At 44.0% G+C, this 25486-nt stretch overlaps 1 protein-coding gene across 2 annotated transcripts in view; it reads left to right on the forward strand.

Moving 5' to 3' along the window:
* The window catches only part of TULP4 (TUB like protein 4), a 206916-nt gene that overhangs the window by 105359 nt on the left and 76071 nt on the right, over positions 1 to 25486 (forward strand). The window lies entirely within an intron of this gene.

Genomic DNA, 25486 nt, shown 5'->3' on the forward strand with positions numbered 1-25486 from the left:
CAGCTCTGCCTGATGCTCCACGCCCCCTCTCCCTGCACTGCCGTTGATGATGTTACAGGAACTAGAGGCCCCATCAGCCCATGTCCCCGAGTGAAGAAAGTGTGGAACAGAGCTCCCCACTCACCCGCGTGGGTATGAAGCCTAATCAAGGAATAAACCTGTGCTGTTTTAAGCCTGTGAGATTCGGGGCATTGTTATTGCAGTAAAATGTAGCCCCCCCTCTTGGTGGATTAGTGGTATCAGCCCCTGCCCTCAGCTGCGGAACCAATTCACCTGTTCCTGAGCCCAGACGGGCCTCTAATATGGCTGCTAGGTTGGCAAGCCTATCCTCCTGGCTTACTGAGAATAGGTTTGTTTGGTGTATAAAGTATACTGATGACCTCCTGCTTTTTCATGTATCATGAAAATTTGAAAGTCAAAATAGTCAGAAAGATAATACATGTTTTGCAGGATGGTGAGGGTAGATCCCGTCCCAGAAAACTATCAAGTTTTAGGTTTGTGCTGGGCCCTTACTCCCTCAGGAGTCTTAAGTTCTCAGCTGGATCTCTTAACAAAAGACAGACTAACAAGAGCAAAGCTTACAAATTTAATACAAGTGTTACATGAGACCTGAAGGCGCGGTTAAACCTGAGTTGAGTGTTTTACGCTGGGTTTCATGAGGAGTGGAAAGTGGGGGGAACGTGATTGGACAGAAGGGCCACGGCTGAGGGTCGTGAACTGGGGCAACTTACGTCCCTCTCCGCTGGGTGCAGGGAAGCTGCCTCTCACGTGAGGGTCTAGTGACCTGCTTTACGGTAGAAGGAAGAGGGGCAGGTTGGAGTCCTCCCTGCACCTGCCGATTCTCAGATTCCTTCAGTTTAAATGTCCAGTATGGAAGCACGTGCCGTATGTTGGGGTGGTGTGTCCTGAGTCCCATCAGGGTGATGACTTCACAGGTACCTGGTGCCCTGCCACACAACCAGAGGCTTCCCACCTTCTTCACCAGGTCCCCGGGTGACATTTGTGGCACCAGTTTTAAGTCCACCTGTGCCGTCAACCAGTTACTCCTGGTAAATACCACGTGTGGGGAGGTTCCCCCACTTCTCCAAACCAAGCTCACGGCAGGCGGGCTCCTCTCCTGGAGGCAGCTCCGTGTGACCCTTGCCCCTCCATCACTCAGAGTGGCCGCCCGGCGAGGGCCCGCCTCTCCAGCTCCCAGTGCGCATCCCCCGATGGATATGAGGGCTGCCCCTGCCCCCGAGGCCGCTGGTGCTGCTCCCATCCTGCGTGTCCTGCGTGAGAAGAGGGCATCTCATGAGGGGCAGTGGTAGCCCAGCTCACTGTGCTCCCCCGAACAAAACACTCCTCACTTGTGAGGCCACCTGCATAGACGCTGCCGTTTTCCTTTAGTGCACACCCGATACCAAGCTTTCTTGTGTTAAATACCTAACAAAATCACAAAGCCAGTGAGACCGCTCAGTGACTGGCACGCTTTATTTTGGTAACACTGGTCACTGCTGTGGCTGCGCCCTCAGTGGCACCAGCATGGTGACCACACGCAGATTCCTGGAGACACAGCTGCCGTCCAGCCAGTTGTCAGTCAGGGTTTTCTAAGCAGAGGACACCCTCGATGCACACACACAGGTGTGCGGGCTGGTGTGCACGGGTGTGTACAGGTGTGTCTCCGTGCCTTTGCCAGCACCTTCCTCTCAGGGGCCTGATGCTCAGTTTTGGAAGAGACGTCTTTCTCTGCCTCAGTTTGGGAGCTGTACAGAGATGTCTCCAGTTTGCTGGGAATCTGAAATGCTGGCAGTTTGCCCTAGGACTTCTGATGTAACAGGAGAAAGGAGGAGAGACGGGAAGGGCTGACTGGCAGGGAGCGACCTTAGGGGCTTAAATGCGTTCCCTTAGCAGCTTTCACCTGGTGGTCTTTCCAGATGCCGAGTAGGTGGCACAGCGACCACGGAAGGAAGCCCTACCTTCCCTCCTCATGGAGTGTCCCAGCGTTTTATGCAACCTCACAGCAGCGATGAGCAGTGTGGACGGTGAGTTCTTCTGTAGGGCACACTCGCAGATTTAAACACACGTGTGGAATACCTGTTGACGTGCAGATGCTAGTTCCCTGGGCCTGGGGTGGGCTCGTGTTCTGCATTTTACAAGCTCTTAGTGATGCCCGTGGCGCTGGTCCAAGGCCACGCTTCATCGTCTGGAGCCGGTGCAGTGTCCTGCCGTGAACTCGGGGGTGGTGGGTGCTCAGAGCACACTGCCTGGGGACGGCAGCCTCTCTCCTCTACTGGGGAGGCCAGGCGCCTCGCGAGCAAGAGAGTCAAACGTTACATTTATTCAGACCTTTCTGTGTGCCAGGTCTCTTTTGTTTTTTGTTTTTTTTTTTAAAATTGTTACTCACAACCTCTCTGTGGATAGGACTTCCTTAAAGCCACAAGTTAGTTACACGTTCTGCAGCCAGAACACACACACATTTGCCTGACCTCAGAGCCTGGGACTGCTGTCTGTCCTAAGAGCTCTTCACACACGTGCATTTTGCCAAAAGGACAGTCCAAGAGGGGTTGAGAGTTTTTAATTCTGTCTCCAGCTTGCTGGTCAGCCATCAGCTTGGGGTAATTCTGACGGGCTTTTCGATTCCCATCCTCAGGCGTGAGGAGGTGCTAGCGTTGCGTAGCTGCTGCTTAACGGTCTGTGCGCCTCAGAGTTGTAGGGTACAACTCCCATTTAACAAGATGAGGTGTTTACTGATAAGCATGAAGTGTATGTTACCAATTTACTGAGCTACCATTTTGATAAAGCTCATCAAATGAAAGAATTCTGTCTACAAACCTTTTTTAGTTCAGTGAAGCAAAGAAGTGTAAAGCCTTGGCATGATCTACAAACTTCCCTTGAACAAGCATCCCATCGCTAAAAAAAATTAATCATGCACCCCAACAGATGACATAGTTACTTACATGTTATATGCTACTGTATCAATAAAAATATGTAAGTTAGAAAATAAACACAAAACACAGCATGAGACATCACTGAACTAAGAAATATTTTTAAATGTCTTGTCAGCAAATCTGATCAATTCATTCTGTCATTAACACCTAAGGTGTAGTGCTTAGAAGACCCTTTGTTAATTCAGTTTTCCTTGTAAATCCATATCTAAGACAGTCGTCTTGGTAATTTCTTTCTTGATAATTGGAAATATATGTATTTATACATATATAATTATATACACACAGGCCAGGTCTTGTCAGTTCTGCCGTTTTCTTGTTTTCGCTTGTGCTTGCATAATTAGTTTTATCTTCACCTTCAGTTTCTTGGCAGTGTCCTTTTAAAACTGGTTGTCTGCTTTGTGAGGTTGGTTTGGTTAAGCTAGGTGTGCACTCAGAGACCCACCCCAGGCGTGCGTGCACGTGGGTGTGTGGGCTGCAGGAATTCTGCTCCTCCTCTGGTGCCTGGTCCGTCGTACCTGACTTTTTTTGAAGGGGGAATGGATTTATTTTTTCATTGAAGTATAGTCATTTATAATGTGTCAGTCTCGTGTACAGCATAATGTCCAAGTCACACGTATACATACATATATTCATTTTATATTTTTATGAAGGTTATTACAAGATATTAAATATAGTTTCCTGTGCTATACAGAAGAAACTTGTTAATTATCTGCTTTTATATACAGTAGTTAATATTTGCAAGTCTTGAACCCCCAATTTTATCCCTTCCCACCTCCTTTCTTCCCAGTAACCGTAAGATTGTTTACTATGTCTATGAGTGTGTTTCTGTCCTGTAGATAAGTTCATTAGTGTGTTCTTTTTTTTTTTAGAGTCCACATATGAGTGATATCATATGCTATTTTTCTTTCTCTTTCTGGCTTACTTAGAATGATGATCTCCAGTTCCATCCATGTTGCTGCAAATGGCATTATTTCATTCTTTTTTTACGGCTAAGTACTATTCCATTGTATAAATATACCACAGCTTCTTTATCCAGTTATCTGTTGATGGACATATAGGTTGTTTCCATGTCTTGGTTATTGTATATAGTGCTGCTGTGAACATTGGGGTGCATGTGTCTTTTCAAATTAGAGTTCTCTCTGGATATATGCGTAGGAGTAGGATTACTAGATCATATGGTAAGTCTGTTGAGGACTCTCCATACTGTTTTCCACAGTGGCTGCACCAAACTGCACTCCCACCGGCAGTGTAGGAGGGCTCCTCTTTCCCCGCAGCCTCTCCAGCATTTATTGTTTGTGCACCTTTTGAATGATGGCCATTGTGACTGGTGTGAGGTGATACCTCATTGTACTTTTGATTTACATTTCTCTGATAATTAGCAATATAGAGCATTTTTTCATGTGCCTGTTGGCCATTTATTTGTATGTCTTCATTGAAGAATTACTTGTTTAGGTCTTCTGCCCATTTTGGGGTTGGGTTGTTTATTTTTTTGTTATTAAGTTGTATAAGCTGTTTATATATTCTGGAAATTAAACCTTTGTGAGTTGGATTATTTGCAAATATTTTCTCCCATTCCATAGGTTGTCATTTTGTTTTGCTTGTGGTTTCCTTTTCTGTGCAAAAGTTTGTAAGTTTAATTAGGTCCCATTAGTTTATTTTTGCTTTTACTTCTATTGCCTGGGTAGACTGCCCTAGGAGAACATTGCTGAGATTGATGTCAGAGAGTGTTATGTTCTCTTCTAGGAGGTTTATAATGTCTTGTCTTGTATTTAACTCTTTAAGCCATTTTTTAGTTTATTTTTGTGTATGGTGTGAGAGAGTGTTCTAACTTCATTGATTTACGTGCTGCTGTCCAGTTTTCCCAACATCATTTGCTGAAGAGACTGTCTTTTCTCAGTCTCGTTTTTCCAAAGTTACAGAGCATCTTTGGTGAGGTACCGTTGAAGTAGAGCCTGAGATGGGGACTCTTGTTTGAACTGTTGCCTGAAGGAGGCTCTCAGGAGAGAGGGAGGAGGCAGCATGGGGCAAGCTGGGTCAGACTCAGGGTGGGGTCCAGCTTCACGCCTGCAGCAGAAGGAAGCTGGGCCAAGGGTGCAGATCACCTCCTGGAGTTGTGAGTTTTCTCCCTGAGGAGAGCGAGGCAGGGGAGAACCTCGGGACACACCTTGTGGGGATTGTGGGGACTGTCTAGCGGAGCTGATGGGAGGGAGTGCAGGTGACGTGATTCACATGGGGGCATGTGTGGGTTTAGGGGTTCGAAAAGAAGGGAACAAATGGGTTTTGTCTGATCACGAGAACACAGGGTCGGGTGTGATGGCCTGGCTGCTCTCCTGGTCGAGGATTTCTCATGAACATTAGAAGCGATGTGTGCTTAATAGCAGCCACCAGTGTGGGTGTCATTTCCAGGGCTTGCTCTGTCCAGGAACTGGCCCTGGGCTTGCACTTGGATCGTCTCAGAGAGGAAGGGGAGCAGTTCAGAGTTTAAGACAGGCTTTGGGCTCTGACTGGCCAGGGTCAGTGTCCGTGGCTCTGTCCTCATGTGCCGAGGGATTTGGGGCCGATCGATGAACACCTCTAAACCTCATTTTCTTCCTCTTTGCCTTGGGCGTGGTCCTGATTACCCCATAGAGGTTTTGCATGAGGATTAAATGAGATGGTATGAGATGATATGTGTGAAGAACCCAGCGGATGATGAGTCCAGAATGAGTGGTGATTATTGTTTTCTTCAGCAGTTTTACATTTGCAGCAGTCCTGTCGGTTAGGTGCTGCTGCCCAGGTTTAGGGATGAGCAGACTGAGGCCCAGGGAGGTTGTGTAACTCCCCCAGGGGCTGGCATGTCGTGTGATAGAATAGAATTGATTCTTGTTTTCACAAGTCAGAGGTGGCTGAATTCTTTGACCATCTAAGTTGCCTTTGATAATTCCCTTCACAGAGGCTGTTACGTTTGCACCTGCTGGCAGGTTCCAGAAATGTGTGGAATAATGGGTCAGTCAGCAAAATGGAAAAAAGTTGAGCTTTAATAAATAGAAATATAGAACTAAATGCAAATACAGAGTTGCTACAGTGGAATTTAGTTTAAAAAAGAATTCAAAGTACATTTCAGGTAATTCAGGTTATTGACTGAAGGCCAGTGTTAAATTATACTGCAGAAGCACATATGCACAGAAAATTAAACACTAAGAAATACTTTGAAGGGTAAATCTGAAATGCTAAATATGTTAGGGAATATATAATGATAACTTTTTATTTGCAGCTCTGAAAAAGCCCACCCCGATTTTCATTCTAAGGGGGACTGCTGGGCAGGAGGGAAGCCTCTTGCCACTGAAAGCATTCTGGGTAATTAGTGTTTTAGCAGGGAGAGCTAAAGCTCCCTGGCCCTGGAGGTTTGGAGGCTTCTGAAAACGCCTTTCCTGCAGAGACCTCCCCATGCGTTCTCTCTGCACGTAGTATTTCTAGCACTTGCTGAGCCCATGTACAGTTCCCTACCTGCCTGTCTCCCCGTCCTGAGTGCTTTTCGGACGTGCAAGCCAAGTGGCAGGCCCGGCTGCCTCTCAGGCTCCAGCGTGGTGTCTGGCACAGGGCAGATGCTCAGTAAATGTAAGAAGTGTCTCAGGCTTCTCCAGATGTCTTATACATTTTAACTGGGGTGTAAGCCCAGTGTCATTTGCCTATTAATTCTGTAGTCTAGCCAGCCCAGTAATTTTTATAAATAATTGTATTGTTGGAAATGACTTAAGCCATCCTAGTAATAGTTTTAGAAATGCAGAATTTCATTTATAGCCTTTCAAAGTGTGAAAGAGTAGTAATTGAATTTGTTAAGAAACACAGCTGGGTTCCCCCCTCATAATTTATATTTATTTTGTGTATTTTCATGTATTGTGTAACTGAAAAGAATGATGACGTTTCAGTTGTTAACCTGGAACCATTGATTGGACAATGTGGTGTTCTAGGCTGTGTATTGAAGTAAGTAAGCAGAAAATAAGGTCTCAATAAGAACTCTTGATTGAGAAGAGAAAACCTGCAGGTAGTTCAGGTTGACCAGTTGTTTGCATAAAACAAAATGAATGTGTGCCTGCACCGCTTGCTTTTATTCTGGGCTGTAAGTGTAAAGTGTCCCACAATGGAAGAAGTAAACAGAAAATGTCAAAGACAGTGGTGAGTGCCAGAGAAGGAGCTGTGCTGGGCTCTTCCACTTGGAGGCGGTTGGGAGACCATGTCAGGTGGAGCCTTGGGCCGAGGGTGTGGGCGAGGCCTTCCCAGCACCGGGCAGACAGCTCTCCACGACTTAGAGACTCATCGTCCAGGCTATAGCTTCTCTGAGCCTGGCCTTCTCACTCACGTCATTTCAAGTGCTGTCTTCTAACTTTTACTGTGCATTGGAGTCACGGTGCAGCGTCGGGCTCAGTGTTGGTCTCTGCTGCTGGCAGATTGGGCGGCCCAGCGGTGGTTGTAGCCAGGTCGGCCCTGCCGAATGAGGTCCATGTTGTCCAGCCTACATATCACCTCCACGCCTGCCACCATGGCCCCTTTGCTCATGCATTGGGTGGTGATGAGTGGCTGGGGAAAGAGGCTGGCTGGTGTCCATAGAATAGGTCACTCTTTCCACTTGATGATTAAACTCCTCTGCTGCCGAGGTTGCCCTGTGGTGAGCGTTCACATGGGACACAAACAGCTTCACTGTTTTGCCCATTTGTAGAGGTTGGTCCACAAAGCTCTCCCCTAGATTTCTTTATACCAGTATTCCAATCATGTTTCTTCTGAGTATCTGACCATCAAGCAAACCACTGACTGCAGCCCAAGAACTGGTAAATAATCGCACTTCCGGCCATTTCTTCCTTTAAGCAAAGGGAACAGCCAGGTGCACTGCTCGAAGTTCTGCCCACTGGGAGGATGTGCCTCCACCATGTCCTCGAGGGGTGTCCCGGGAAGGGCTGTAGTGCTGCAGCTGTCCACTTGGGGGCGGTGTCTGCATATCGTGCAGAACCGTCTGTAACCCAGGCCCAGTCTGCTCTTCCTCTGCCAGCTTAATGTGGGGAGCTCCCCGTGAGGCCACAGGTGCAGGCTGGGAGGAGAAGGCAGTGGAGCAGGAGTGGGGACCTGGCATTTGGGCCACTTCCTCGTGTAACGTGAGCCTTCAGGGTCTGCCTGGGCCAGATCACGTACGTACCACTTCCACGTGTTGACAGAGCGCTGCTCTACATGCCTCACTTGGCGGCTGATGGGTCAGATGACACCCAGTTCATGATGGCAGCTCAGGTCACGGGGTGACTTGTTGGTCATGGGCACGCGTTTGGTCTCTCCTGAGGCCTGGTAGCAGGCCAAGAGCTGTTTCTTGAAAGGAGAGTAGTTGTCTGGAGAGGGTGGCAGGCTTTGCTCCAAACCCTAAGGGCCTGCCCTGAGATCCACCTGTGGGGCCTGCCAAAGGCTCCAGGCAGCACCCCTTTCTGCCACTGATGCTTCAGGCACCACTGGATCTGCTGGACCATGTGACCTGAGTGGCGGAGCAGCTCCCGCGGCAGCCTGACCTGTGGGCCGCCTTCTCTTGTTCTGGGCCCCACTCACAACCAGCAGCTTTTTGGGTCACTAGGTAAATAGGCCACTGTGTCACACCCAAATTAGGAACAGGTTGCCTCCGAAGTCCAAAGAGGCCCATTTGACCCATAAAATTAACCGTCACTAAATATAAAGACTCAATTTCTCTGTAACTCTTGAACTAATTATTTTAAAAGTAGCATCTCTCATGTTTTTTGAATTATAAATGCTTAGGAGGAAACTTGTGTATTCAGCTCTTAACTCTGAATTGAATTATTTCGAGTTCACTCAGCGTTCCCTCCCCCATCATGTCCCCACCTCCTACCAGGTAGTACGTCATGATCCAGGTGCCAGATTTCTTTCCTTGGGTGGCAAATACATTTACATTTTACGGGATATTGCACTTAGAAGTGGGCATGCTGTGTTTGCTCTGTACTTAACCGAATAGAATCCAATGTGTCAACATATTAGAACTGGAGGGATCTTTAGAAACAATCTAGTTGCCAAGTTGCTTTTGCAGACAAAATGAAGATGCAGGGTGTTGGACCCAGATTGGAACTCGGTTTTCTGTCGTCAGTGAGACTGGCTTCCCAGTTCTGGCTCTGCTCTGTTCCCTCAGGAGTCAGGTGGTCAGTGGATGGATGAGCTTAGGTTCTGTCTTCAGTTGGTTGCCAGGCCGACCTGGCTACGGATCAAAGGTGGCAGCAGTGCGTTTGGAGCAGTGCCATGTCCTGACCAAATGCTGGATGTGCTGGGCTGAGAGACAGGGATTTTAAAGAGCAGGATGTTGAGAATCCTGCTGTCTTAACTGCTCCAAGAACAGAAGAGAAACACCTTGAAAATTAATCTAGTAGATTAAATGTAAACGACTAAAATACACACCTGGTTGACAAGGTTAGTATAATATTTAATGTATAAATTTTTAATTCAGATAATCATGTTAACTACTTTAATAACTGAATTTTCCTTTAGAAAATTTAGTGGCAATTTATCACTAGGTAGATGCTTAAGAGCTTAAGATCAGTTAGTTGTTTTTTTGGTTTTTTTTTTTTTTTTGAGGCCATAACATCACCGATGCCGAGAGCACATTTAATTTTAATTTGTCATCATGGAGTTGGATGGATGGTAATCTGAAGGTCCTCTAGTTCTAATCCAGAACCCGCCCCATTAGATGAATTGCTTCCAGGTACAGCTGGCAGTTGGCTATTAGGCCTCTTTTTTTTTTAACACTTTCCAGTGTCCAGTGTCTTCCTTTGAAGACAGTGTTTTCCATTGATAGTAAGTGATCGTTGTTAGAAAGTTCTCTTTTACAGTAAACCTCAGACTTCTTATAATTTGTGCTTATGACTCCTGGTTCTTGTCCCAAGATTTTTTTCTCAACATTTTTCTTAACTCATTTTGGAAGGTCAAAAATTCTAGACTGGAGATTTCAGCTTTCTAAACACTAAAAAAAAAAAATTGAACTGGAGGGATCTTTAGAAACAATCTAGTTGCCAAGTTGCTTTTGCAGACAAAACGAAGACGCAGGGTGTTGGAGACCAGACTGGAACTCACAAATACAGTAGTTTTCCCAAGATGAATACGTATTCCCCTAAAATAAGATTGTGAAATGATTCTGCCTTAGTTGATTTTTTAAGTAGGAAAACACACTGGCCTAGGAATGGAAGTACCTGGTTCCTGGCCTCTGCTCTGCCTCTTGCCAGTTGGGTGCTTTGGGCCAGTTAACCTCTCTGGACCTTAGTTTCCTTTTTTGTAAAGTGCTGATGATAATGCCTTCTCCAGGTACCAAGCTTTGGGGTCCTTTTGAGAATTAGATGCTTTTGTGGTCTCTCCATTTCCTCATAGATGTAGGAGGTTAACTCCCTAGTTAGAACGGAACATTTTGTGATCAACTCATCTTCGATAAAGGAGGCAAGAATATACAATGGAATAAAGACAGTCTCTTCAGCAAATGGTGTTGGGAAAACTGGACAGTAGCATGTAAAACAGTGAAGCTAGAACACTCCCTTACACCATATACAAAAATCAACTCAAAATGGATCAAAGACTTAAACATAAGACAAGATACAATAAACCTCCTAGAGGAAAACATAGGCAAAACATTATCTGACATACACCTCAAAAATTTTCTCCTAGTAGAAATAAAAGCAAGAATAAACAAATGGGACCTAATGAAACTTACAAGCTTCTGCACAGCAAAGGAAACCATAAGTAAAACAAAACGACAACCTACAGAATGGGAGAAAACTTTTGCAAATGAAACTGACAAAGGCTTGATCTCCAGAATATATAAGCAGCTCATACGACTCAATAAGAAAAAAATAAACAACCCAATCCAAAAATGGGCAGAAGACCTAAACAAGCAATTCTCCAAGGAAGACATACAAATGATCAAAAGGCACATGAAAAAAATGCTCAATATTGCTAATTATCAGAGAAATGCAAATCAAAACTACAATGAGGTATCACCTCACACCAGTCAGAAAGGCCGTCATTCAAAAATCCACAAATGACAAATGCTGGAGAGGCTGTGGAGAAAGGGGAACCCTCCTTCACTGCTGGTGGGAATGCAGTTTGGTGCAGCCACTGTGGAAAACAGTATAGAGATTCCTCAAAAGACTAGGAATAGACTTACCATATGACCCAGGAATCCCACTCCTGGGCATACATCCAGAAGGAACCCTACTTCAGAATGACACCTGCACCCCAATGTTCATAGCAGCACTATTTACAATAGCCAAAACATGGAAACAGCCTAAATGTCCATCAACAGGTGACTGGATAAAGAAGATGTGGTATATTTATACAATGGAATACTACTCAGCCATAAAAACCGACAACGTAATGCCATTTGCAGCAACATGGATGCTCCTGGAGAATGTCATTCTAAGTGAAGTAAGCCAGAAAGAGAAAGAAAAATACCATATGAGATCACTCATATGTGGAATCTAAACAAATAAAAACCAAAACAAACAAACAAACAAAAACAAAGTGTAAATACAGGACAGAAATAGACTCATAGACAGAGAATACAGACTTGTGGTTGCCAGGGGGGCACAGGGTGGGAAGGGATAGACTGGGATTTCAAAATTGTAGAATAGATAAACAAGATTATACTGTATAGCACAGGGAAATATACACAAAATGTTATGGTAGCTCACAGAGAAAACAATGTGACAATGAGTATGTATATGTCCATGTATGACTGAAAAATTGTGCTGAACACTGGAATTTGACACAACATTGTAAAATGATTATAAATCAATAAAACATGTTAAAAAAAAAAAAGGAATGGAACATTTTGAATCCTAAACATGTTGGTTTAGCCGGAGCTTAGGTAACAAGGTATGATGATGAAAACAGAGAGATGATGCTTGCTTTCTCGCAGGCCTTGAAACCTCATGAATACAGTGGGTTGACAATTTAGTTTATGCTTCTCTGTTTTTAATCGCAGGGACTGGAAAGAAACTCAAGAAAAAGTAAAATATATGAGTTATATTCTGAAAGCTAACATATTTGTTGGCTTAAATTAACACTGTGTACTAGTGTGGGTCCCTGTGAAGACCTTGATGTAAGTTGAGATCCCTGCTACATTTTAGAATCAAATCTAAATCCAGGGGGGGAAGTATCATTTGTTAATAGACGAAAATGATGTTAAAAAAGTAATGACCTTTTTTGCTCATTATTTATGGGGTTAATACTTTTTATTCAGCATATTTTATTTTCTAATTTGATGCTGCTTTTTTGGTACTTCAGGTAATCTGCATTATTGGCAGCTATTGGCATCCAAGTTCTCTTGTTTACTTTGTTTTCTGAGGATTTCTTTCCAAATCTGGAAATACTCTTCCTGATCCAGGAACCAACCCTTCAGCAGTGGGTGGGCCTCAGATGAGTGCGAGTGTAACATCTCAACCCAGAGCAGTGCTCGGGGACACTGAAGAGAGACTGGCTGCATCCTGGCTGGGTCGGTCCATGGGGGAGCTGCGCTAGACGAGAAAACTGAACAACACAAAGATGGACCTACTCTTCCTACTGTGAAGAGAGTGAACATGCCGCCGCTTCCTTTCTTTTCCCTTCCCTTTCCTTTATAAAGTCAAGCCCTGAGACCATTTTTTTAAACATATCCTTCTTCTCTCTTGCCAACTGGAAACATATTACTTATTGAGAAATTAATTTCAAGATGTGCAATGGAATTGTATCACAATCATGGTTTTGCAGGGAAGAAATAAATATGCCTAAGAGGAAATAATAATACAGTGTTTTAGTTGAAATTTGTCCATTGACACCTGTTTTAAGCTTTTTTTGTGTGTGAATCATGTTTTACAAGAAATATTTTGTTCCGTATCATAGTAATAAAACTCTTACATCCTCCTCTAATGTTTGAAATTTCAAAGGAAATGACAAAATCAGTTAAAGCTTTTGTATTATACTTTAATAACAAGTCCTTAAAAAGTAAATCAAAGCAACCATACTTAATGTGCTTTCTCAAATTCCGCCTATTCCACTCCTCGCAAACTGTGTCCCCAGATATGTTCTCCTGTCCTTCTTTGAGATACAGTGCCTGGTGCAGTGTTAGGACTGAATGGATACTAATGAAAATATAACTTTAAGCCTCAAAAAGAATGGTCTTAATACTCTGTATATAATATGTATGACAGTTATCTGATATCTATATAAAGTATACATATTTTTAAAAGAACAACCACCTTAAGTGGCTTTCCATTACTAAAAGCATAAATTCCAAGTCCCTTTAACCTTTCTGTTGAAAGACATTGTTGGACCTGACTTAATATTTAAGAAATTTACACCATGGAACAGGTAATATATTTCCTCTGTTTATATCAGAGGAGTACAAGGATCAGTTAAGAAAAGCTGATACTTGAACACGCAAGTGCTAAGGATTCTCAGAGGTTGATTTTAGCCATTCTGGTACGTGTGGCGGTGTCCCCTGTGCTTCTGTCAGCGTTTCCTGACGGTTGCTGGTGGTAAGCTTCAATTCATGTGCTCACTTGTCATTGGTGTATCTTCTTTGGTGAAGAATCTTTTCAGATGGTTTACCTTTTAGAAAAAAATTGGTTTGTTTTTGTTTTTGAGTTGAAGGAGTCAGATCCAAACAAGGTCCATTACATGAATTGCGTTAGGTTGATAAGCCTCCTAAATCTTTTTTTTTTACTTTTTTTTATTGAGTTATAGTCATTTTACAATGTGTCAAATTCCAGTGTAGAGCACAATTTTTCAGTTATACGTGAACATACATATATTCATTGTCACTTTTTTTTCACCGTGAGCTACCACAAGATCTTGTATATATTTCCCTGTGCTATACAGTATAATCTTGTTCATCTATTCTGCATATGCCTGTCAGTATCTACAAATTTTGAAATCCTAGTCTGTCCCTTCCCACCCCCACCCCCTTGGCAACCACAAGTTTGTATTCAATGTCTATGAGTCTGCTTCTGTTTTGTATTTTAATCTATAGGTTCCTCATCTGTTTTCCTTGCATTAGGAAAACCCAGAACATGAGAAATTCCATAGGAAAAGTGAATTTTCCTAATTACATCCCCAAGATGTTCTTTAGTATGTTTTTCTGTCTTCTGTATTTCTTGTAAACTAGTTGTTGAGGTCTAGAGACTTCAGGTTTGATTTTGGGGGGTTTTTTTGGAATTGCTTCATGGATGGCATCATGCACTTTTACGAGGAGGTGTATAATACGTGGTTGTCTGGCTTTTTGTGATGTTAAATTGGGGAGTTAGTGAGGGCTTGTCAGTTTGATCCATTCCTACTGCCGTCCCATCAGCCTTTCACCTGCAGCCGTTGTTTTGTTAGTAGTTGCAAAATGATGATCTCCTAATTCTGTCATTCCTCCTGTATTTATTAACTGGAATACTTACACCAGGAAAAACTTTGCCTCATCAACTAGTTGTTATGGAGTAGTGTTTGTAAATAGTGGCAGGATAAATGTGCGTTTTGTTTTTTTCCCTTTGTCTGCCAGGTTTTAGAGCAGGAAGTTCTATACCATTCTTTACAGGTTAACAGTGAGGGTTTTATTTTTCAGGATTATCATGAGCTCCTGGATTTTAGCATATAAGAGTTTTAGTGTATTTGTCTCAGTTTCCCATACTCTCTGATGCTCAAATTGTTCTATCCTTGTAGAAGCCCCTTTAAGTTGGGTCTAGAGGTCTTTTGATAACTGCTTTGCCTTCTGAGATAGTAAGATGTCCCAGGCTCATCTTATAACTGGCTGATTTTTTTTTTTAATGTCAAAAACCATTTACTCACCCCAGTAGCATGAACACACTTAGATCTTGGTTTCCTGGATCTGGACTCAGACCTTAGTTGTTAGTGCCGTTTTCTAAGAAAAGGAAGCAGGGTTCCATGGAGAAACGTCCGATTCAAGGACTGGAGCAGGGAAAACACATAATAACTTTGGAGCACATTGTAGTGTGAGAAAATAAGGTAGTACTCAAGAAACAAAATTATACACACACAGTGTTGGGAGTGTGTCAGAGGACATAAGAACCAACTGAAAGAGCTCTCATTGGCCAAACTTGGGACAATCTGAGCAGCAAAATAAATGAAGTGGAATTGGACTATAACCCTAAACATAAACATCCATTTATTTTATTAGTGACCCTACTGTGACAAAATTAATGGAGAACAGGCAAGTCTCCCTGGGGGAAGAGCTGTCAGTAATTTATGTAGATGCCCCTCCCTCAAGGAGGTGGAGCATAATTCACCACTCCTTAAGTGTGGGCTGCCCGTGGTCACTGCTTCCAGAGAGTACAGTGTGGAAAGGGCAAAGAAAGAGTCGCCCGACAGTGAAGAAACCTGGCGGTAACGGCTTCACCGGTGATCCGAGTTAGTGCGGACAGTGGCGGTCGTGGTGAGAACACTCACCGCTGACAGGATGTGACGAGAGCGCACTGCATGTCTGTGGTCCTCCTGCCCAAGCTCGTGATTCCAGCCTGTCCTGAGGGAAACATCAGACAAATCCCAGTTGGAGGATACCTCATGAGTTCTCAAAGTGGTCAAACTCACCAAAAACAAGGAAAGTTTGAGAAACTATTGTAGTCAAGAGGAGCCTAAGGAAACATGACGACTAAATGTGGTATTTGAGTGGGATCCTGAAACAAAAAAAGGATGCTACTTTGAAACCAAGGAAATTTGATTAAGTATGGGCTTTGGTCAATAATAATACATTTATTAATTGTGGCAATATACCAAAGCATACGATGTAAGGTCTTACTAATAGGGGAAAGTAGGTCTGGGACCTATGGGACCTCTGTTCTATTTTTGCAATTTTCCTGTAAATCTTTAACTATTCTAAAATGTAAAGTTTCTTAGAAATTTAAAAAGATGCTTACCTTTGGCAATAACCCCAAGAGCTCCTATCTGTGTAGGGCATCGTTGTCTTCAGACATGTCCTCAGTTCCTTTCTTTGAGTTTCTCCTCTAGTCTCCAGTTAGGCAGGGAAGTAGTGCTTTTTATGAGCATTAAGCTCATATCTAAAAAAACACGTCAGCGCTGGCACCACGGTGAAATCAGAATTGGGCTGGTAGACATCAAGCAAAGAGTAGTCTCTTCTCCACTGGCTGAGTTTCTAATCCCTTAACGACCAGAGGGGACACCACCCGCACTGCTTGAAGCCCTGCCTTTGCCTGGGAGGGCAGCACTGAGTCTCTGCCCAGACAGGCCCCCTACACAGCGATGGGCCTGAGAGGCAGGGAGGGAAGTGGGCTCCGCTGTCCATGACTCACGCTGAACAGATGGTGTCATTAACGTGGGTGGGGAGCATTGGGGAGGGGCCGCCTTAGGGGAGAATAGATCCGGAGCTGTCAGGGGTGTGCTCAGTGTGCCGGTCTGTCAGGCATCCAAGCAGAGATGTTGGAAGGACAGAGAGTAAGGGATTGAAGACAAGAATTTGGAAGTCATCAGTGTTTAGATGGTTAAACCATGAATTTAAATATGAGACTAGATCAGATTACTAGGAAACCAGAGTAGACCGAAGAGGGAAGGGTCACGACTGAGCCCTGGAGCTCTGCGCCTCTCCCAGGATGGAAGAGGGAAGGCCAGCAGAGGGCAGGCTGGGGAGCATCGGAGGCCACGTGCACTGGACGCTGTGTGCGCACTGTCCCCCAGCCGCCGTGTGCGTGGGCTGCTAAGACTCTCAGCTGTCAGCTGGTCCCCTTCCTAACTCCCACCCTATTCCTGCCATGCAGCCAGTGACCGATGGGCCAGTGGTGATGGGTTCAAATGCTCAGGCCCCCGGTGGGAGCAGACTGAGTAAGCTGGTCTCCAGCTGACACACATCCTTCCTTTATTCCCCAGACCTGTCCCACTTCCTTTATTGCCTCTCTCCTGAGAGCAAGCACTCGGGAGAAACGGCAGTAAAACACCCAAGTGCGGGGGAATCGCTGTCTCAGGCCCTGCTTTTAGGGGCCATAGCCAAAGACACCGAGAAGAGGATTTATCAAGGAGTGAGGGAAGTGCCTTAGGCAGTGTTAGCTGCCCTTCTTCTTCTGCCTGGAATAAAACTTCCCCTGCTGTGGTTGCTCTTCCTCCACCTAGAGTGCACTCTGATCCCCGACTCGGTGCATAACCCCTACTGCCCTGGTCACCGCGTCAGAAAGGAGGAGGCCACGTGACATCGTGAGGCTGGAGCAGCCAAAGGCAGGATTGGAAGGAAGGCCAGGCCTCGGGGGCGCAGGGAGGAAGCAGTCAGTCCTGCCTGAGAGGGGGAGGCAGTTCCCCAGAGGAAGTGACATCTGAGCAGCGCATTGAAGGAAATCCTGCACCAACGTCAAGGCTTAACTCGAGACCCATGCTGGAGCGTCCCCAGACCCTTCTATCGCCTCTGTTGGGTTCAGCCTCCCATTTCGGGAGCTGTCCAGCTCCCCGTCCCTGCAGAATTCACTTTCCAAGCCATTAGCAAGTTGGGGAAAAGGAGCGAAGAGGAAGACATCAGGAATTATGTGACTGCTGAGTTGGCTGGATCTTTAAGCCCTGCCCAGAATCCACCACGTTCCTGATCGGCCCGTTCTTCTGGGACCCTGACTGCAGCCCCTGCTCCTCAAGGGCACGACCACACCTTCCGGGCAGCTCACCCACGGAGCGCCTCATGCTGCCTGTTACAGGTGCCTCGTACTGACTGTTGGATTCAGAAGACTCTGATTTCTTCTTGGAGGAGGCCGTGAAGGGAGGCTTAGGTGGTGGACGCACAGCTGGGAACTGAGGACCCATTTTCCTTAAGCACAGTGGAGGGAAACAGAAGGAAAAACCTCAGCGCATCTCCGCAGAGCGTGTAACTAAGACATTCCAAATAGAATAGAATATGGAGATAAATAAAAATTAGAAGCAAAATATGAAATAATTTCACATCTGTCAGATTGGAAAAAATGTAAAAGTCTGGCAGGATCAAGGATAATTAGGATATAAGGCAGAGGTGAACTGCTGATGGGATGTAAACTGTTTGGGTCACTCTGGAAGATAACCTGGCAAAGTCTGGTGAAGGCAGAGCTGCACGTGCCTCCAGCCCAGTTGTGCCTAAACGCGGACTCCGGAGGAGCCCCTGCACTTGTGCATGGGGAGGCTGGTAGCAGGATGTGCATGAGCTGCCTTGTTCGTAAAAGCAGGAAAGAAAGGGGCGATAACCTAAATGTTTATTAGCAAGAGGATGAACAGATAAACTGGTGTCGTCAGTGACTACAGTGCAGCAGTGGGAATAGATGAGTGAGAGCCACACTCGTCAGCAAGGATGAACTCCACAACATCATGCTGAGTTAAACAAACGCATAGAGGTTTTTACAGGTTGAAAACGCTCAGAAAGGTTGGTGATGTTTAAGTTGGTTGACTGGTACATGGAAGGTTATTATCCCAGTTGCTCTTTGGTGTATGTTGCATTTTTTTCTGTAATATGAATTTTTTTTAAAAGCACAAAATAATGAAGTTAGAAAACATACATAGGTATAAAAATGCATGTGAATTAAAAACATGAAATGTCCAGGAAGCATTTTTTCCTCAAGGGAGGGAAGACAGGTGTGGAAAGAGCTCACAAGGGCTTTCAGTGGTCCTGGTGGTATTTTCTTAAGCTGAATAAGGAGAATTCTGCAGGCGAATTTTTCTTTAAACTTTTATATGTGCCGTAAATATTGTGAAAACCTTTTTTTAAGGCTATGGAAATATTTCCACCTTCTCTCAGCTCCACTTTTTTAACCTGTAAAGTGGGAGGTCATGATAATGGGATACCTCCCCCCTAAGATATTTGTGAAGATAAAATAAGCTAGTGCATGTGAAAATGACTTGCAAACTATTTAATTATTATTATTGCTAAAAGAAAGTGTTCAAATTCCTTGCCAAAGAAGTAGGCGAAGCTGAAATATGTTCATTGTGGGAAGATCAGAAAGTGTAGAAAAATTCTGATGAAAATCACTCTAATCCACCACCACTGAGACTTTATTTTTTTAAATATGATTTTTGTTTTCTTCTGTCAGAACTAGAATTTGTTGATAAAGCCGCTTTTGAGAACATTCTGCGTTGCAGAAGTCTGACAGCAAGAACACATGCTTATTAAGCAGGAAGAAGTGAGGTGTCTTCTCCAAGCTACACTGGGCGCTCCTTGAGGGCCGGGCATCTGTTCCATCTGCGTGCATCCTGTACGCAGCACCCTGGTGGTGCTGAGTGACTGATGGCCACAAGCCAGTTTGGTTGACCTTGGTCATGGGGACAAGTGCTCTGAACAGGAGCAGGGGGCCTGGGGCTCTGGCCTGGTGCCTGACCCACCTTGAGCCTGCTGTGTGACCTCAGGCAGGCTCACTTCCTCCATGAGACTGAGTGGTCATGTCAGCTCTCAATTGGCTAAAGCCAGTAACTATTGTCTGCACCACGAGTATTTACGTGAGAGTAAGTGGGAGGTGACGATGGAAAACGCGTGCTTTGTCACGATGAGGTACTCTGTAACCTCAGGGAATAGTATTTGTGACTGAACATACTTTCCACTGAAATTTCTACTCAGGAGATGGCAGCCGGGATTGAACAGAGAAGGATGGAAGTTGGAGTCACAGAGAATGTTATTTCACTGGATTCTGAGGTGTGCACAAATCAGTGACTGAAGATGGTCAGGAGATGAAGGTACCAACTGTTGGATTTCCTGCAGACTGCACTTTTGGATATACCTGTTCAAGGCATTATTTTCTGTTGCTTTAGTGGTAGATTTACTGCCACTGACCAGATGAGAAGACCAGGAATGGCAATTTTGCATTCGCGTCAGGAGACTTGGTAGAGTTCTTTTTTCCTAACTTAGGCCTGCCTGATAATATAAGCTCTCTTCAGGAAGAAGATGTGTTATTTTCCAACAAGGAGGTTTAAAAAACATCAGGAAGTTGTAGATGTGTGGTTCCTGGGAAGTGTTTTGGGAAGCCAGGGCTGAGCGAGTCCCCCCGTAACACATTCAGATTCAGGTTCAGAACCATTCAGAGGCACCTTGGTCCCTGGACTCCAGGGCTTAGAAAACCCTAGACCCATATTTTCTGAATTCCTTCCTTGTCTCTTGACCATTTTCTTCATGGAGCTTCTTATCAGCAAATTGAATTGAATGGATGAATGAAGACTGGATCAGTGAACATTTAAGTGAGAGAAATAAATTGGATTATGTGGAAGTGAAAGCTAAAGTTTTCCTCAAATGTAGTCAATGTTTCAGAAGACTTGAGAAGAGACACTCTGACAACTCAGTAAAAAAAAAGATAACCCAAGTAAAAAGGGACAAAGGATCTGAATAGACATTTCTCCAAAAAAGAAAGCAGATGCCCAGTAAGCACTTGAAAAAAATGCTCAACACCATTAGCCGTCAGGGATGTGCAAGTCAGAACCACGTCACACCCTCTAGGATGGCTATAGTTAAAAAAAAACAACAACACAATAGCAAGTGTTGGGGAGAATGAAGAATTTGGAACCTTGTACATTGTTGCTGAGAAATTGGTGCAGCCACTTTGGAAGACAATCTGGCAATTCCTCAAGAAGTTAAACACAGAATTGTCATTTGACTCAGCAACTCCACTTCTAGGCATAGACCCAGGAAAATAAAAACATGTGTACATACAAAAACTTACACACAAGTGTTCATAGCAGTATTATTCATAATAGCTGAAAGATGGAAACAACCCAAATGTCTGTCAACAGAATGGATAAACAAAATGTAGCGTATCCATACAGTGGAATATTATTTGGCCATATAAAGGAAGTAAGTACTAACACATGCTACTAGGTAGATAAACCTTGAAAACATGATGCTGGGTGAAAGAAGCGAGACACAAAAGGCTGCATATTGTATGATTTCATTTATATGAAATGTCCCGAATAGGCAAATACGAAGAGACAGAAGACTAGTGATTGTCCAGGGCTGGAGGGAGGACTGGAGGTTGACAAAAGTGTTCTTAAATTTACTGTGATGGTTGCACAACTCTAAAAATACAAAAACCTGTTGAATGTTACATTCTTAATAGATTGTGTGGTTTGTCAGTTTTGTCTCAATAAAACTGTTATCAAAACAAAAACAAAAACAAAAACAAAAACCAAGCCCGCAAACTCACTTTAACTGGTTTTAACATCTTACTGTTGAGAAAGAGGTTAGTATAAAATTCTAAAGAAATATGGTTAATTGTCCTTCAGGAGTATTTTAATTTGGAAAGATTTGTAGACTGCCACTGTGTGCCTCGCACAGTACTGGGCTTCAGGGACACAAACGCAGAGAAATGGCAGGCTGGTGAGAACCAGAGACGGTCCGGGGGAAGTGCACGAGGAAGTATCTGGGACATCGGGAGGGCTTCACCACCAGGTGACAAGGTGCAGAAGTTTACTCCAGGCCAGAGGTGGCAGGAGATGTGTGCTGGTGTGGGGTTTTAAGCTGTGGAGTTGGGTGGGGAGTACAGTTGGCAGAAGGTGAGTTTAGAAAGAGGGACTATCTTTCAAACCTACGGTCTTATATTAAAGAAGAGGAAACTAGATGCATAAATCCTGTGCTGAAGCAGTCTTCATCCCCTGGAAGTCTTAGCTCACAAATTAACAATACAGGGCGCTCACTGAACGCTTGCTGTGTGCCTGGCGCTGTTCCAAGGTCCTTTCACGTCACACTTTTCACAGCACCTCTAGAAGAAGTGCTGCTGTCACCCCCGTTGCAGACAAAGAAAGGGGCCCAGCAGGTCAGCAGAGGGATCTGAGGTGCACTCGCCACCACACTTCACAGACCCTCGTGCTGGCGGGCGCCCAGCTGGAGCCCCTGTTCACGGTGAGTTTCTTCCAGCCTCTGTTTCAAGATGCTTTTGGTTCTTTGTTAAAAAATGACTAAAGTATCTAAAATTAAGTTGGCTCTCATTTTGTTTTTCTTGTACAATTGAAGTCATTACTGTTTCACTTAATAAATTATAAAGTAAGAAGAACCAGCTGCTAAGAATCACTTAACAGGGCTCTATCACTTGAGCTGTTTGCATTTAGCATTTGTTCAAATTACAGTCTTTTGGGGTTGAGGGAAATATTTTTGAATGTTGGTGATCCTCCTTCACTGAGATATTTTCCTGTATATTTCTATCAAATACAAATTATATTTATCAATACCATTTGAAGGGTTCCAAAGATGAACATCCCTGAGATGGCTTAACTGGCACTGGTTTGATTCTACCTAAAAATAGTTCTAGGAATAGGAAGTGAGGTGACTTATTTAGGACATTACATTACAGCCCAAATAGGCTTTCAGTAGACCCACCCTGTATCCTTAGTGTAGATTTCTCTACCTTTAATATTCCTCAGCAAGTATTTATCGACAAGAATAAGTATAAAATGATAGAACATCTTACATTGGAGAGGGTGACAGGCTGGCATTTTGGGGGAATAATCAAAGACCTAGGTGAAAACTTGGCTTAGCCTCTGTCTTTTTGGTAGAAGAAAACAGACTTCTCTAACGTCTTAATGCTGAAGTTCTTTCGTGCCCAAAGCAAACAGGAGCCCCATTTTTCTTGAAAAGGGAAGGAAAGCTCTGCCTTAGAATGCCTGGGCAGCTGCTTAGCACCCCGCCACGTAATCTGGGCGCCTGAGAGCCCAGCTGGCCCCCTCCTGGTAATTCCTCAACACTCTGGTATGTCCCAGCATTGCCAAGTAGACTGGAGGGATCCAGAGAACAGGAAATAAGCTGCCGGGAGATAAGACGGGCAGCTCTGAATCGCAGACAAGAGAGGAAATGAGAAAACTAAGCCAAGGAAACAACACTGCAATTTAACTGTATTTTTAAACCAAGAATCACTGGAAAGATTTCTTTCTCTTAATTTAGGGGCGCAACCCACCTATGTTCAGTTATTCTCACAGCAAAGAGGTGCGTGGATGCCTGCTGCATCTCAACTGATCAAGAATTGCAAAAAGATGAAATTGAGTCTGTGAACTTTCTGTTTATCCCAAAACTACTACTGTGTTGTCATAAGACCAAGGCATTTTTAATGTTAGAAATAACTTTAAAATACTTTTTTGCCTCTGCTCTTCTGTGTTTGTGTCCTGCTGTGACTGTGCAGGCTGTTTTCATGAAGAGAGGTTTTGTTATTGATATTTACTAAGTATGCAATCAGACACGGCAATGGATGTTAAAGAAAAAAGGCAGAAGTAACAGAAAATGTGACTAACCTCTGTTCTCTGAACTATGACACATTGTCATCAAGTATCATTTTATAAGGAAGGTCATAGTAGATGAATGTTTACTGTGTTTAATTTAAGGAAATAATTTAAAAACTAATCAGTCATGACTATCACATTCTTGTTCGTCGTATTCTGTCCTGCATCCATCCTGAAGTGCATCAGTGATGGTGGGCGGAGACGGTGAAGGTGTCCTAGCGATGCAGCACATTGTGGGCTGCACTGCTCAGGCCAGTCATCGTTGGGTCTGAAAGAAGTTTATGAAGTCGACTTTTACTGACGTCTTAGAAATTCTAAATTTTAAGACACATTCAGTGCATTCAAAGACTTTTGTTGTATTAGTTTTACTGTTTTAAAAAATTAGATCAGTAATTTAAATAGAGAATTTGTAAAACTAGTCTTTAAAAAATGAATCTAGAATCTGAAAATGAATGTGTGTATATTCAGGTATGACTGAAACATTGTGCTGTACACCAGAAATTGACACAACATTGTAAACTGACTATAACTGAATAAAAAAAAAGTAATGCATCTGGATTGTTGCCCCTCCCCACCTGTGTTGAGCCCCCTCCTGTGTATGTTCACAACTCTGTACTTGCATATAAAGCAGGACATTGTGTCTGTTTAGCAAGCTGAACTCCACAGGGACAAAGATTTCTTAACTTCTATCCTCAGATCCTGAAAGTTTGTAATAGGCAGTCAGTCTACTCTGTGTTGGCTGTTGTTAAAATGGGAGTTGAAAATAATTTACTTGAAATAGTTTTCAATAGCCATTCAAAGATATAACTGAATAAGAAACCATAACTTGTTATATGTTACTGTTTGACATGGCACATTTAGCATTTCTGTGTGTCAGTATTCAGAGTGAGTGAGCCTCAGCCCCCTTCCTCAGGTGGGAAGGGGGGTGCATGTAAACCGATGGTTACAGTGGGTGGTGTGAGCACTGCACGTGCAGAGCTGTGACCAGGGCGAGGGCAGGTCCCAGCAGAGGGATGAAGCTAGATGGCCCTGCTGGGAGTTGTAGTGTCCACATCCATGGAACTTGCTTCTGTTTGGCCTGGGGGCCGTTGACTGGGTTAGACTTGACAAGTGATTGCTGGGTCTTGAAAGATTGCAGCCTTAGACCTCTTTTTGACTTCTGCAGCATTTTAAAAAGGAGCTACAGTATCCTTATATTTTAAGTGGGTAGTAATTTCCTTTTGGACAGTTTGAGGATTTTATTATGCATCTTGCAACAAATGCTGATAACCACCAAGTGTGGTGGACCAAGGCTGGGGGCCTCTCCTAGCCCCCTGGTACCCTGGAAATAAACTCAAAGACCTAGAATCAGGTGTGCTCATGGTACAAGTCTGAGAAGTGACAGGGCTTCTGCGTTGGTCTTAAATGTGGGACACAGATGGGTGTGAGGAGGGCTCTGTGCATTTTGGAGACCCTTGACAATCAGTCCTTGGCCTCACTTGCTCACATTTCACATATTTGAATATAAGTGGAATCTGGTGACCATTTGCACCAGTGCTGTGTATTCACGAGGGCAGTTGGTTTATTAGGCACAGAGTCCCTTAAGGAGACAGGATTCAAGTCTTTCTTATAAGGAGCTGGCATGCTTTTGCTGATTAATAACAGTCCTCATTTGACTGACACACATCAGCGTATGTCCACGTGTCCATGTGCATTCTGGCTTCCAGCTGGACTTTGAACTTCCTGAGCTCAGGCCTCGTCTTCTCCAACTCCATGTTAGTCTCATGGCAGCATGTGGCATGGATCTGATGAGTATGAGCCAAATGAATGAATTTGTCAGGATAAACAGCATGGGCGGGTTAGGCAACACCTGGGAACATTTCCTGCAGTGAACGCGGTTGGCTCTGTAGCTCTGTAGCTCCGGGGACCACTTCCTGGCCCTGTGTCCTTACAGGTTTCCCTGGGCTCAGTGAGGGCGCCCTCAGGTTCCATGGGTGTTTACTGGATCCCACAGACCATCTCCCAGCGCTCGCCTTTTAGATGAGGAAGCGATAGTTAAAAAGATGAATGATTTGTCCAGGTTCAGAGTTTTTCAAATTTAACAATTAAGTTCTTGTACTCATCAGTTTCAAAGCTTATAATTTCTTCATATTTCTTCTGTGATAAATCCTAAACAGCTTCGATGTTTCCCCTATATATTTTTTCCAAATTGTCATGTTTAGATGCTGAACTATTTGAAAATAAGGTAGTCTGGAAAAGATACAAAAAATTTCACTTTGGAAGGAATATGAAATTCAATAGTCCCTATCCTTTCTTCTTCCCATACTAAATAAATGGTATCTGATGCAAATACACAGTAGCTTTGAGAAAATCATTTTCCCACTACCCAGGACCCTCAG

This window comes from Vicugna pacos, chromosome 8 (genome assembly GCF_048564905.1).
Source record: "Vicugna pacos chromosome 8, VicPac4, whole genome shotgun sequence".
Lineage (NCBI taxonomy): Eukaryota > Metazoa > Chordata > Mammalia > Artiodactyla > Camelidae > Vicugna > Vicugna pacos.